Below are 15,003 nucleotides of genomic sequence, written 5' to 3' on the forward strand. Positions count from 1 at the left end.
GCATATCATAACGTTGCCAGGTCATAGGACATCATCACCCATACTGTGTTCCACCTACACTCAGTATACTAGATGTACATTCCTATGTCACAGGAGTGTTTTGCAACGGGACTGCTGGCAGAACCAACATTACAGAAGGTGTCTGAATAATACATGCACATCACACCAGTGCCAGCTAGAGTAAGACAGGGTTAAGTAATGTTAAGTAATTGTACTCCCCCTCATTGTAGTCCATACCACACAGACTAATAGAAGGCATCTGCCTAATGAAGTATGTGAATGACTATGACCTAGGAGCAATAGCTGACTCAGAGTGTTGTGGACAACATACAGAAGGGGCATTGTGGGTGAGGTGTGTGACATATGGCCACAATCTGACAGCTACATATTGCATTGTCACTCCTATGTTAATAACCCTGTACCCATGAACTACCACCTAGGCAGCGGTCAACATAATGGACACTGTGTGTAAGCTGGGCAGTTGTCTTTCCTGTGATAGGTACGTCACCACACCTGTCAGGTAGTCATATGTGGCAACCCTAATCATGACAGGGTGCCATCCATGAATATAGAGATCATTGTCGAGCCATACACAACACTCAAGTGACCCATATCAGATGACATATTTCCTTTAAGGGGTATTGGCCATGTTCATATGGCCTACACCACCCTTCCCATTCCCCATCACCAATATGTAGCATGATGCTAAATGATAATGAATATTGATAAATCCATGTCCAACCCAGTGATGTTGGACATGCTACACGTACACATCCTGATCTCAAACACATACTTCATGGACATCCACCTTCCTAGTACTAGGATCACCACATGCTGGACAGATCCTCATCCCATACACTTTACATAGTTCTGTCATACTATGCATTCCTGTCCAGCAAAGCTGCACATCGCCCCCCCCCCTCTCAGACATGGTGTGATGACCGCATGGCAAAATGTATCATTAACCCTGTGGATCAGTTATGTGACACTGCTCCACCTGGCCCCAGAGACCCGCCTGTCGGCTACAGCTAGGTAACCTTTCATCCTAGATTCCTACATGGCCCAGGGTATATAGCCTACTAGTTGACTTTGACTGTACATGCTATACTTGATATCCATCCCTGCAAATACCATCTGGCTAGCTAGTGTCCCATGTGTATCACATGTGCAACACAGGTGATACTTGGCAGGATGTTGAATTGCTGTACAGTGCCATGTAGATGTATATGGTAAAACACTTACATGTAAAACCTTCCATGAGCAAGTCTGCAGGGTCAAATGTCATGCCCATTAAGGCAGTGTAAGTCTTTATATGTGACATATACACAGCATCAAGGTTGACTGCATTAATGTGGACACATCCAGCCATGTGCTGATAGGTAGGAACACCAGTACAGGCAAACAGACATGTCCACATCAAGACAGCATCCACATGAAGTATGAGCAATGTAATCAGGTGACACACACACATACATGGTGATAATATCCACTCACCATTGAGTGTCACGTGTGTGACACAAACATGTCAGTGGTGTCAGTGTCATGTAGATTTGCAAAGACAACTATTTAATCATAATGCATGCGATACACATGTATGTTCAGCTGTAGCTCTGTATGTCTCTGTGAGTTACTGTGACCTGTCTCCATCATTATGTCGTCCAGGTATGCCGCGTGCAAGGCTACCCCTTTATACCCGCTTGGAGGATGAGGCCCTCATCCCATACCTACATGACAATCATGATATCCTGCTCAGCCATGTGCCACAGGATGCACAGCAGCGGGATGCCCTGTGGATGGAACTTCGCAGGAGGGTTAATGATGTGGGTGGCCACAAGCACACATACCAGCAGGTGTGCAGACACTGTACAGACCTCATTAGATGGGCGTAACAGCATGTGAATGCAGTCGCCAGGGAACAAGGTGCAACAGGTGGTGGGCCACCAACCCAGCCCCCACACACACTTACCGAGGAGCTACTATCCAACCTGTGGACACCTGCAGAACAACATCCACAAGCCTTAGCCGATATTGTGGAGGTGGGTGTCTCTCAACCACCGAGCCTGGAGTTGCCTGGTAAGTCAATACTGCACCTATAACAACTATATTCTATATAGTTGCATGTGTCACTGTACAATACGTAATGTAACATCATATGCAAGGCATGTATACACACATGCCGCATACACCAGAGTATAGTCTGTTGTACTGGTGTATGTGTTAACATGCACATTGCCCCCTGTAGCTATCATACAGGAGTGGATAATGCTCATACTGCTGTGTTACTCGTATTTAGGTACCTATGGCATTCCGCTGCGACAGCAGCCCATTGCAGATGAGACTGTTATTATTTATCAGGCATCTTAATGCACAGATCTATCTGCCATGTGGCCATTTACCACATGTACACATAATGTAGGGTCCTGTCACAATATACAGGTCAGACCTGCAATGCATCACAATGGCTACCCATGTGCAACACTTGCAAACTATGTGAAACACTGACATGAAACCACACAAACTGTCATTGCCAGATGTGTGGACAGCTGTGCATACAATGGTGGAGGTGCTGTTCACTGTAGGGACATGTACTACAGATCAAAACTACACATGTGGGGAATACAAAAAGTACTACACAGTGAGCTGGAGTATGGCCAGCCCACAAGATTCACTGGTGTGGATCATAGCCCTGCTATGAATGTCACACAATGTGATGTGCTATCTTGACATGTCCATGACATCTAGTGGCCTGGCTGCAACACTGCCTAACTATCCTGAAGAATATATCCCACATACCAAACATACCACCCTTTGTCTGCATAACCCTGTCATCAGTGTAGCATATGACATCTATGGGTGTATGTCATATGGGACAACACAGACATGTGAAATAGACGCCCGTCACAATAATTTAGCCAACACATGTACACACATGGCCATGGAGAATGGCCAGAGACATGAAGCAACACACACAGTAGACGTGATGTGCTTGTGTGTACACCCTGTTGTACATTGGCTACACATGGATCTTGTGTAGGCGTGACATCAATCCACCACATAAGATGTGTTGAACATCCTGAGTGTGTCACGACATGACAGCAGTCACCTGTACAGTATCCACATCAGCCCACAGATACAGTACATTCCCCTTGCTGGTGTTGGACATCAAAGTCATCCTTGCTCCATGTGTGTGTGTGTGTGTGTGTGTGTGTGTGTGTGTGTATGTATGTGTGTGTGTGTGTGTGTGTGTGTGTGTGTGGTACATGTCTGGCCATAGTTGGCAGGCAGCAGCAATATGGTTGCAGATGTGCAGGGGTGTCAAATGTATACACTTCAGTGACCTGTGTCACACATTCCACGTCATGGTTTAGTGTGTATACACCTCAGTGACGTGGATCACATTCCACAGTATATATGTATTGTATCTGAACACAGTCATGGCTATGAACTGTGTCTGTAACTCACACTGTATAGCAATAGAGATGCCTCATGATTCCCTGCAATGGGCATGCACATCAGCTAAATGTGCCGTATATATGTAGAGCGGACAGACAACACTGCATTGGGACACAATTACCCCACTGTATATTTGACAGGACACCATTGTGTTAAACATGTATGCATATCATTGCACACATCAGCAGATCACGTCATACTACATGTGATTGTCAAGGACATATGCCACGCATCAGGCAGGTGTACTGTTAACCTGTGCTGGTCTAAATGGTGTAACACAGGGATATATGCCAACTACTACTATGATTGTGTAATTTGCATGCCTTCTGCTATGACACATGCATGCTGTTGTGTGCAACCCAGGGATGTATGTTAACTATTACTATTATTGTCTGTGCTGCATGCCGTCTGCTGTATCACATGCATGTTGCATGCCTTCTGTCATATCACATGCATGTTGGGTGCCATAGTGTGTGTGTGTCTGTGTGTGTGTGTTGTATAGATTGTAATGTACAGTTCTTGTCTGCCCCTCACAGGTGATGTAGGTGCGTTGCCCTCCTGCGGTCCATTTGATGTTAGTGTCCCCACAGACTCTAGCAGTGATGATGAACATATGACTGAGGCACAGGCAGGGTTGGCAGGGGCTGAATCTGTGCCATTGGTTGCCATTCCACCTATATCCCCCTCATCCCCGCACACAGATCTCTTGCCTACACATACCCCATCACCAGTGGCCATAGAGGAAGGACAGTTGGTGTATGGTAGCTTAGAACAGGAAAGTGTGGGGGCTATGGAAGGTGTGCCTGCACACCATGGTGTCAGCCAACTGACTGATGCTCCACACAGGCACGTAGCCAGTGCTGCTCACAGGAGGACTTCTGGCCAACATGCCCCTGCAAGACAGAGCGTAGCAGCTGGTGTCACCAGATGCATGTTTCAGGCTGTATTGGAGGCACAGGCACATGCTGAATGGCACAACAGAGAAGATCAGAGGCGTGAGAGGGCTGCTGTCTGTTCTTTAAACAACAACATATAGGCAATGGTAAATACTCAACAGCAGATTGCTGAAGCTTTGGATAGACGATTGGGTGACATGGTTGGAGTCCTTGACCGTGGCATGACAATCCGCGAGCGTGAGCTGTCTGTGTTGGAACATCTGGTAGGAGTGAAGCATTGGGCACTTGGACGTAGGCCTGCTACATCACCTGTTTCAGGTCTACGTGAACGAGCTACCTCACATGGCCGTTCCCATGGTGGCAGTAGCAGCAGCAGTGCAGCTAGTGCTGTGCTGTCCACACCACAACAAAGTAGGCCACGTGCTTGTGGCCCTGGACGGTCCCAACAGGGACACGGTTCAGGTGGGCAAGTGTCAATCAGACAGTACCTAATCTGCACCTCTGCCTGGTAGTGCCCGTGCAACCCCTGGCAGGCACAAGTCACATGGCTGTGGCCGGACACAGTGAACTGTAAAACCTGGCCTGTACAGTCTGCAGCTGTCAATAATACCCCTGTGTAGGCCAGACACGTGCCAGAACTGTGTGCATACATACACGCACACACCGGAAACATATGTAGGGCACCGCAACACACACATGCATAACATCCACACATGCCCAATTAGATCAAAGGCCCTAACCCACAAACATGATGTCATGCAATGGTGCACCTAGGCCTCTGGCAAACATTATCACCCTGTGCATATGATGATGCCTGTGCTGCATCCCTGACATCCACACCATCGGTGCAGGGACATGCTCATATGGTCTGATGCACAGGGTGAACAGACTAGGAAGATAAGTGCAGTTTATAATTGTTGAGTACTGTTGACAGGCAGCAGACATACCATGTCCTACAGGTGCACAATGCATTTCATACTGTTAACAGTGTCTTGTGTAACAACAGTAACTGCATGTTGGTCATGATGTTCTGCTTTCCTCCTTCAGGTCTAATTGCACATGCCGGTGGATGTCAGTGTTTGCTGTTAGTGTCCCATATGTCAGTGTGGACTACTCACAGGTATGTATGAATATACCAGCATGCACCTTGTAGCTGCCACATCACAGTGAGAATGTCCCACGTTCCAAACACGTCTACTGATCCAGTAGCATGATGGTAGTGTATTAAGCTACTGTGGCTACAGACGTGACATCCATACTGGATGACATCACAGGTACAGTTACATGGAGTGGTGAGGTAAGAGAGTGGTCTAGCTGATTACAAGGGTAGAGGCCAGTGGGAAGTGTGATACCTCATTGGGAAGCAGCAATACCCCCATGACAGGATGCCAACACACAACTGCACCCACACACTCAGGTATCGACACACATGTATTCAGTGACACAGTAACGCACCCACACACTCACGGATTCACCGACACAGTAACACACACTCACACACAGTTGCTACTGTTGAGGTGAGGACCCCTGCCTATGTGCAAATCATCATTACAGTACTGTGCACCTACATGACGCACCACAGAGAATACACATGTACAGGTAGTCAGTATGGCCTAAGATTGGGGACATTAACATGGATAGTAGATTGTATCGCCTGGTTGGGGGGAAGGGCCTTATCAGTTCAGTATGGTAACATACATCCTCACTCCAGGGACCAGACAGCCATACATGCACACACACACACACACACACACACACACACACACACACACACACACACACACACACACACACTGTGACATTCACTATTGAATACACCTATGTCACGCACATACAGATACCTCACATGTGTGAGATACATGCCCCTGCCTATGTCCTGCTTTGTACATTGCAGTCTGTACAGATGTCTACACTAGTGTACAGGAGAGTGAGTAACAATTGAGATGTATCCCCCACCATACGTGACATATATGGACACACACGCAACCACACATGCCAGTACTGTGAATCAAACACCTGCCTAGCTCATGATATGTATGACAGACTTACAGCAGTATTGCACGCATTACAAAGTGTACTGACGCTTCCTTTGGCAACAGTGCTGATATATGCACACAGGAGGTCTTAACTGTTACAGGTGTCAAGTGATTTACCTTCAGAGTCACCCTGACCGCTGTCTGTGTTGTATTTTATGCCCTTCAATTAATGAAACCATTGCTTACCGGTTACACAGGTTATTGTAGGACCACTTGTGACACACCTGTGAGCTGTCCTCATCAAACATCCATCTGCAAAGATGCCCCACCACTTAGTTACTTCCACACATCTGTCCATACCCGAGGTACATCTTTCCGTACATTCAGCATATCACCATATACAGTTGGCAATGTTGAGGCTGCATTGCAACTTCATGATGTACTAAGATACATGTCACCTGCATACATCAGCAACTGCACACACATGGTATCTGAATGCACACCACTACATGTACATGTGTGTAAGTCCTTCAATCCTGTCATTTGGGCATGTTTGTAGGCATTGCAATTGGTGGACATGTGTAATGACATACATGACACGTGGACTGTTGTATGATATGATAAGTGTAATGGGTGACCGGTACAGAGGGAATGTTACCTCTGTCAACATTGATATCACACCTTATGTACTGTTAGCATTCAGCAGCCATGGACCTACATTCCATGTGCATGTGTGCAATGGCTGTAGCCACCTGTCTGCACAAAGGACAACAACAGCTATGCTATTTACATGTATGTTGTGTGTGTGTGGTATGTAGATATCCAGAGCAGGTACATGTATGCCATATCCAAACATGAGGGTGTTTACTGGTGTACAGCAACAGTCATCTGCTAGTGCTGTAAATAACTGAGGGCCCCTGGTATTTGTACAGCTGACCTGGTTACAGACAGTGGAATCATCGCATTGCATAACACATGGTGCAACTGTGTCAGTGCATGGGTACTCTGCACAATTGATGTAGAGCTTGGTAAAGTCCACTGGTCAAGGGTCACATGGTGCTGTACTCTTATATTTCCTACAACATGTATAGATGTGTGTTGGTGGTCCGAGGGCATGGTGGTGTCTGAGGTTTACATTCTAGAATGCAGCATATGACACTGTGTCCTGCACCTGACTCATCTGTGATGCCTTTTGTGGGAGTACCGGTCAGTACATGTGAGTGGCCTCTATGTATGTTGGGACACCAACACCTGGGGTGGTCTGTACCTGTGTTATGGCCTACATGTCTGGTTCTGAGGTATATGGTGGTAGTGCTATTGTGCAGTACAGAGCCTTCAGCCAGGTGTTCCTCACTGCACAGATGTCAGTACTCCTCATTGTTGGATCTACAGTGAGCAGCTGTGAGTATGGACACTACACATCTAGCACTGGTTAGCATAAGCATACAATGCAGTTGTCCTCTAGGTGTCAGGGTGTTATCCTGTGTTTAGGACATTTGCCTTGGAATGGCACTATATGGGCGAATGCGACTTAGGTATTAACCCCACTCCCTTGAATCATGGATGCATGTGATATGTGTCAAAGGCCTGTCTACTGTCAGTCATGTCATCCCAGAATGACAAACACTGGACAACCTCATAATTACAGCCGGACATTGGCTCATTATGTTGGTCAAGCAGTTGCCACTCCTAGCATGGCTCATTGTGTTGGTCAAGCGGTTGCAACTCCTAGCAAGACATCACTGCGAGTGGTGGTATTGTGCTTTGTATAGGATGGTACATCTAAGGTGACGGACAGCAGCAGACGTTGTGTATAAGACCGGTGTCAGATATATGTAGAGCAGCGTTCCTGCTAACAATGACAACTACTAACACCAGAGTCCATTACAATGTGTTCTTTACGTCTAACTGTAATAGCATGGCCACTGTGGCCTTCCATGTTTAGAATCAGAGTGCATCCCAGACAGCCCTGTGCTACTAAGTGTCTGAGCATGCCCAGTACAACCTTGTGTAGATGGACATATAGTGCATTCCGAACAGCCCTGTGCTACTAAGTGTGTGAGCATTCCCAGTGGCACCTTGTGTCACTTATGTGCCTCTATGTGTATGGGCATGGCCATTGTAACCCTGTATAGTGATAGTCGTCCATTCCACAGATGGGCATACTCCACGTCAGGATGGATTCCTACTTTAAACACACAGGTTCACAGGTATGTACATCTTAACTGCCAGCATCCCTGTTGATGTCCGCATTCCTAGAAGGTCATAATGACAGCCTTGAAATGTGTAGTCTGTGTGGTGTGACTTGTAACTATGTAGTATTGTAATAGTGATCTGTAGATAGGCAGGTGTTCTGTTCCCACCACTGGCATGTGTGTGTGTGTGTGTGTGTGTGTGTGTGTGTGTGTGTGTGTGTGTGTTTGTCTCCGTCTGCCTGAGGACTGAATAATGCTTTTAGACTGCTCACACTCCATACAATTCCTATACCCACCTTTGGCAAGGCTAATGATGTCACCCACCTACAAATACACCTCTGGGAGTGCTGTGTTCCAGTAAACTCAGTAGCATGTTCTGTAACTGCGTAATGCTGTAGTGTAATAAAGTAGTTAGGTCAGTGTTCTAATCCTAGACTTGCCAAGAGTGTGTGTGTGTTTGTCCCCGTCTGCCAGACAACTGAATAATGCTTTTAGACTGCTCACACTCCATACAATTCCTATACCCACCTTTGGCAAGGCTGATGATGTCACCCACCTACAAATACACCTCTGGGAGTGCTGTGTCCCAGTAATCTCGGTAGCGCATTCTGTAACTGCGTAATGCTGTAGTGTAATAAAGTAGTTAGGTCAGTGTTCTAATCCCAGACTTGCCAAGTGTGTGTATGTATGTGTTTGTCCCCGTATGCCTGAGGACTGAATAATGCTTTTAGACTGTTCACACTCCATACAATTCCTATACCCACCTTTGGCAAGGCTGATGATGTCACCCACCTACAAATACACCTCTGGGAGTGCTGAGTCCCAGTAATCTTGGTAGCGCGTTCTGTAACTGCGTAATGCTGTAGTGTAGTTAGGTCGGTGTTCTAATCCTAGACTTGCCAAGTGTGTGTGTGTTTGTCCCTATCTGCCTGAGGACTGACTAATGCTTTTAGACTGCTCAAACTCCATACAATTCCTATACCTACCTTTGACAAGGCTGATGATGTCACCCACCTATGAATACACCTCTGGGAGTGCTGTGTCCCAATAATCTCGGTAGCGCGTTCTGTAACTGCATAATGCTATAGTGTAATAAAGTAGTTAGGTCAGTGTTCTAATCCCTGACTTGCCAAGTGTGTGTGTGTGTGTGTGTGTGTGTCCATCTGCCTGAGGACTGAATAATGCTTTTAGACTGCACACACTCCATACAATTCCTATACCCACCTTTGGCAAGGCTGATGATGTCACCCACCTACAAATACACCTCTGAGAGTACTGTAACCCAGTAATCTGGGTAGCGCATTCTGTAACTGCGTAATGATGTAGTGTGCTAATGTTGTAAGGTCAGTGTTCTAATCCCAGATGTGCCAGGTGTGTGTGTGTGTGTGTGTGTGTGTGTCTGCCTGCGTGAGACAAGTACAGTGCTTTGAAGAGTATGCTCTCTCTGTACAAATCACATGACCACCTTTGTCAGTCCTGCTGTTGTCACCCACCTAGGTCTACACCTGTAGGTGTGCTGTAACCCAGTATTCATTGTAGCGTATGCCCTAAAAGCGTATTGCTGCAGTGTGATATGGTAGGTAGGGGTTTGTATACAGGACATGGCAAGTGTATGTTTGTCTGTCAGAGCCTGTGTAAAGGTGGCTGTGAGTGTCTTACCATTGGACATGTTGGAGAGCGGATTTTGTAGTTTTCCTATATGGTGTCTGTCTTATGACACATTGGCCACCTCACGAGGAGTACAGCGGTCAGTCAGCCACGGGACTGTGTTGGCAAGCTATACCCCTACATTTGGCAAAAGGCCTGGTGAACAACGTATGCAGCCCTACTAGTAACCGGTATATGTCCTGCACCCATGTGCCATGCACAAACACAGGTGCCTAGGATATCCCGCTATGTTGCTAGTACCATGCACATTGATGACAGATAGAAAGCATGGTGTGAATGCAGTGGCCTGCAAATGACATGGCACCCTGTACAGTGGTACAATAGGTACATATTTGTGGACATTGTGCCTTCACTATGTTCCCCACTGGATGCCTGCAACATATGTGGTGCCATCAAATGTGATCCACAGAGGCCATACAATGCCATACACATGTGCCCTGTATGAACCAATGCCACTGACACCAGGGAGTACCTGTATCATACTATCAATACAGGTGCAGGGTCGACCTGCTCACTATAAGCAGGTTTCACCATACCAGCACAGTATTGGCATATCGGGGGATTACAGTCTGTGTACACAACATGTGCCTGCCAAACCAGGTACACCTGTACATGTCACTGTACAGTATTGTGGGACATGCACATCCCAGGCAATGTCCATGTGAAGGACTATCAAACACAGACATGGCATGCATTGTAAAGCTATGGCCATACACATTGGTAACCAGGATGTCAGGGCAAATCATGCAGTAGCCATCTGTGTGAGACATTGCAGACACTACACCCCTGCACTGCACACCATTATCAGTTGACGCGATGCCAAGGAGTACCCCTCACCCAGCCTTGTACAGCCATCCTGCACAGCCAACCGCTACACACCCATACAGCAATGCATACATGTATGTCAGTACTGGCACCTTGTGTCTGCATGTGGTCTATGATGCTCCCAACCACAGTCATGCCCAGTATAACCCTCATTGGCATATCAACAGATGTCAAACACTTTCACATGCCCTAGCCTATAGAACCTCCAGATATCCCCTGTGGTGCATGTAGTCCTGTGCATTACTGCAGTGTGGCAAACAAAGCAGTTAAGTTGTGTATTTGTGGCCCTGGCAAAGAGTGTCATTGTGAGTCCATTAGAGAGTGTGGTTGTGGTGACAATGGCATCTGTTCACATGGACAGGCATGTGTGCTACACCTAATGTATGTCTACTATCTCTGTTGCAGATGTCTCTTACCTACACACATATGTTCTTACAGCACAGCAACATGTCAGCTTTGTGGCACATGTAGTAATGTCATGCACATGTAATAGTAATGACTAGTCAGTCAGGGGTTTGACCCCTGTACTGTTAGGCATGTGGCAGACGATGCTTAGGGTTAGATCTCCAAGCCCTTCTCTGGTGTACTTTGCCTGTTCCACCCACACACTCTCTGGTGGATGTGGAGGTGTACACCTGCTCAGCAGCAGCATGTGTATTGTAAGTGATGGACACGATCAGGTGATGGCCTCTGCACCTATTGCAGTCCTCCTCTAGCTGATTGCATGTGGAACAGCTGTGATGGTGTTCCCATAGCCATTTGCATGATAAACACAGTACACTATCTAGGAAAAACAGGTTGATATTTGGCTATGACAGCCACTGTGAGTGGTACCTGGATGTGGTGTTCTGAAATGGCATCACAGATGATATCTGGATGTACCTCAAACATCATACACAGTGGGAAATAGTCTAAAGACAGGAGGGTGATGTGCCACACCTGACTACAGCATGTAAGTGTAGCTATGCTGCATTGAGACTACTGCCTGTTTAACATGTGTGTGGTAATGGCTATTCTGGCATGTTTTAATACAGAAATGACAGTCCTTTGTTTGTGAGGGACCCCCGTCTGTAGGGCCATCTGTGAACTGGTCAGTGTGTGGAACCATTTGTGCACAGCTGGAGCATAGTGTGAGGATTGCAGACAGTACCTGATGATAGGGATGTGTTACTGCCATCACATCCCTGACTGGACATATGTCACATGAAACAGTGGTATGACAGACACTGTCTGGGGTTCCCAGTGACAAGCCAATAATGGGCAACTGTTCACAGCTGCGGTCACACATCTACTACACATTGTACAGATGGCATGCAGTATATATGCATGTGTTGTGCTCCCTCTGCAAATGTATACCATCTGTTGTGTTGGGTTGATGGTGATATCTATGCATACTGTTGTAGATAATCCTGTATGCTGTTGTCTATCACTAAGCCATATGTGGGTTTAAACTGCAACACCATAGGCTGAATGGGTTGGGAGGTCCCAGCAGAACCTCATATTCCACTTCAGCTGACCATGGCAGTGGGCACCAGCACATCTGGGGCCCAGCCTTGGACATCAACCTCTGTTGGCTCTGCACCACCTTCTGGTGGTACCACCACTGAGGAAGGGGAATGCCCCCCCTGGGAGCAGGACCAGACAGGTACATGTCTGCTGTCGTGCGGTCCCAGACGTGTTACGTTGGGGGCTCACTAAGGAGTTCCGAAGCCAGATACGCAAGCTCAAGTGTGGAGTGTCACATTTACAGGGTGATGCTGCCCCTTCTGTACAGCCCCCAGCACTGCCTCCTTTGCAGCTGGTTAGGTGCAGTGGTGGCTGCCCATGGCTGGGGACCTCCATCCCACTGTTCCCATGGGCTTGTCAATGCCGAACACCCATCCCCGTCTGAGGTGTATCCCCCTGCATGTGTCATATACCAACCCTGTATGCTGTCTTGTCTGTGATCCTACCATACCTATCCTCCACAGCCATACCTACACTCCTTCCCCCACATCCGACCCTCACCCTACGGAAACAGAAGGCCAATCGGCTCCTAGAACAACATCTGCCCTATACGTAGCTGTCCATTTCACACGTGCACACTGGACAAATGTACCCTTGGAATATGCATCGCAACATTCTCCTGTTATCCTCACCCCTGTCCCTCAGGCACACGCTCCTGGTATGCACATCACTCCTAAATGGTCCAGGTACACGTGATAAGGATGACCCCATTTTACACACAACACTACCGGTCCCTCTATGGTTACCCCATTTACCTTTATCATGATGTGGATGTTGCACACAGCACCTTGCATGAGTACTGTTCATACATAATGATTGGGTAGGTACTGTTGTGTTAATGCACATTACATGCACAGATTGATGTATACAGCCAATGTACAACTGTTTGCATGTTTGAATGACACATGTCTGTCTGAGGGAGTCTTGAGATTACATAGAACAACGACACTACATAATACAGGAGTCGCTGGTGTTTCCCGTTCCATTCGTTTGTAATGCTTTGTTGCCACATGGTACATTCCTGATATATCTCTATATATGTATGTACCTATATGCTGGACATAACCACTCACATATACATCTACATGATGGGATACATTCCTATACTGTTGAATGACTACACTGTATGATATGTTTGTGGTACTGTCCGTTGTCTGTATATCTGCCATGGCGTATTGATAAATCACATTAGCTGTGTGTGTGCAGGGTCCTGGTTCCAAGCCTTGCAGAGGACGTTTATTTGGTCGCAGGGCAGAACAAGGCCATTGGATACGGAGGGAGTAAGGCACATTAAAGCAGTTGTGAGTGGGTGTGTGTGGGTTTGCGTGGTGTTAAGCAATGCTAACCTCTGGTTACAGCTTCTTATACTCGGTTAGCCTCTACATTGCTTTACCAGTGCAATACTCGCATACTGGTAGCCAAACAGGCTTACACCCACTCTCTCCTGCACTTGCAAATGCACCAACGTTGGTGCTTGCATCTGACACTCACACCCCTGGGTGGGAGTGAGGACCACAATATTACCTTGTGATGTGTATTATATCGGATTACATGCCTACAGTATCGGGAATGGCTGCCCATTAGACAATGGCATGCCTTTCAACTGTATGGAATCGGCAGCCTGTCCAGTGATTTATTCATATTATTTGTGTGCTCCTCTTACAATCTGCTCCCATCTGGCTGATATTTGGGAACCGAGACTCTTCAATGCAGGCATGTAATTGGGTTTTGGGACCCACATCCGTCGGCCGAGTCATGCTACCGTATACCTATTATAGGGTTGCCACCTTTTCAGTTGCTCAAGGTGGGACTTTTATGTAGAAATGTCTGATTTTGCAGGGCAAAACATACCCACAGCCAGTACAAAGGAAAGAAGTTTACTGTTTTGCCTAAATAAAAGCTTATTCTTGTAGCATTATAGTTGCTTATTGTGTTTCTTATAACATTTAGGTGTTTCAGATACAAAATAATTGTTTTATGCAACTAGTACAGACAATATATGAAATCTTTGTCCTAAAATCTCAGGACATTTGCCATATTTTCAATTATTTTGCAGGACACAACTGCCCAAAAAGGACTGTCCCTTGCAAAAGTGGACAGGTGGTAACCCTAATTTATTCTATCATCTTTCTAAGGTAGTCAGCAGAATATGCGCTTTCTGTCACTATCAGACCTCTCATACGAATGGGGAAAATGAACACTGAATCAGGGACACTGCATAACAACATCAAGGACACATTTAGAAGTTTGGTGCTATTAACCTGACACATTGACAGACCCAGACCATATGTAGTCATACACATTTTCTGAGGGACATGCTGTTTATGACACTTACATGTTGTCATTATTCATTACGTGTATTCCACCACCTTTCCTCCTAATATCATTAGTTCTAGGAGGGTTTAGGTGGGACAGAGTTAGATTCTGAGTCATAATCACAGACGTCCCTGGTAATTGGGGACAGTTCTATGGTATGGTACCTAT

The sequence above is a fragment of the Protopterus annectens genome, chromosome 3.part0, assembly GCF_019279795.1.
Source record: "Protopterus annectens isolate FY-2018-M chromosome 3.part0, PAN1.0, whole genome shotgun sequence".
Taxonomy (NCBI): Eukaryota; Metazoa; Chordata; order Ceratodontiformes; family Protopteridae; genus Protopterus; species Protopterus annectens.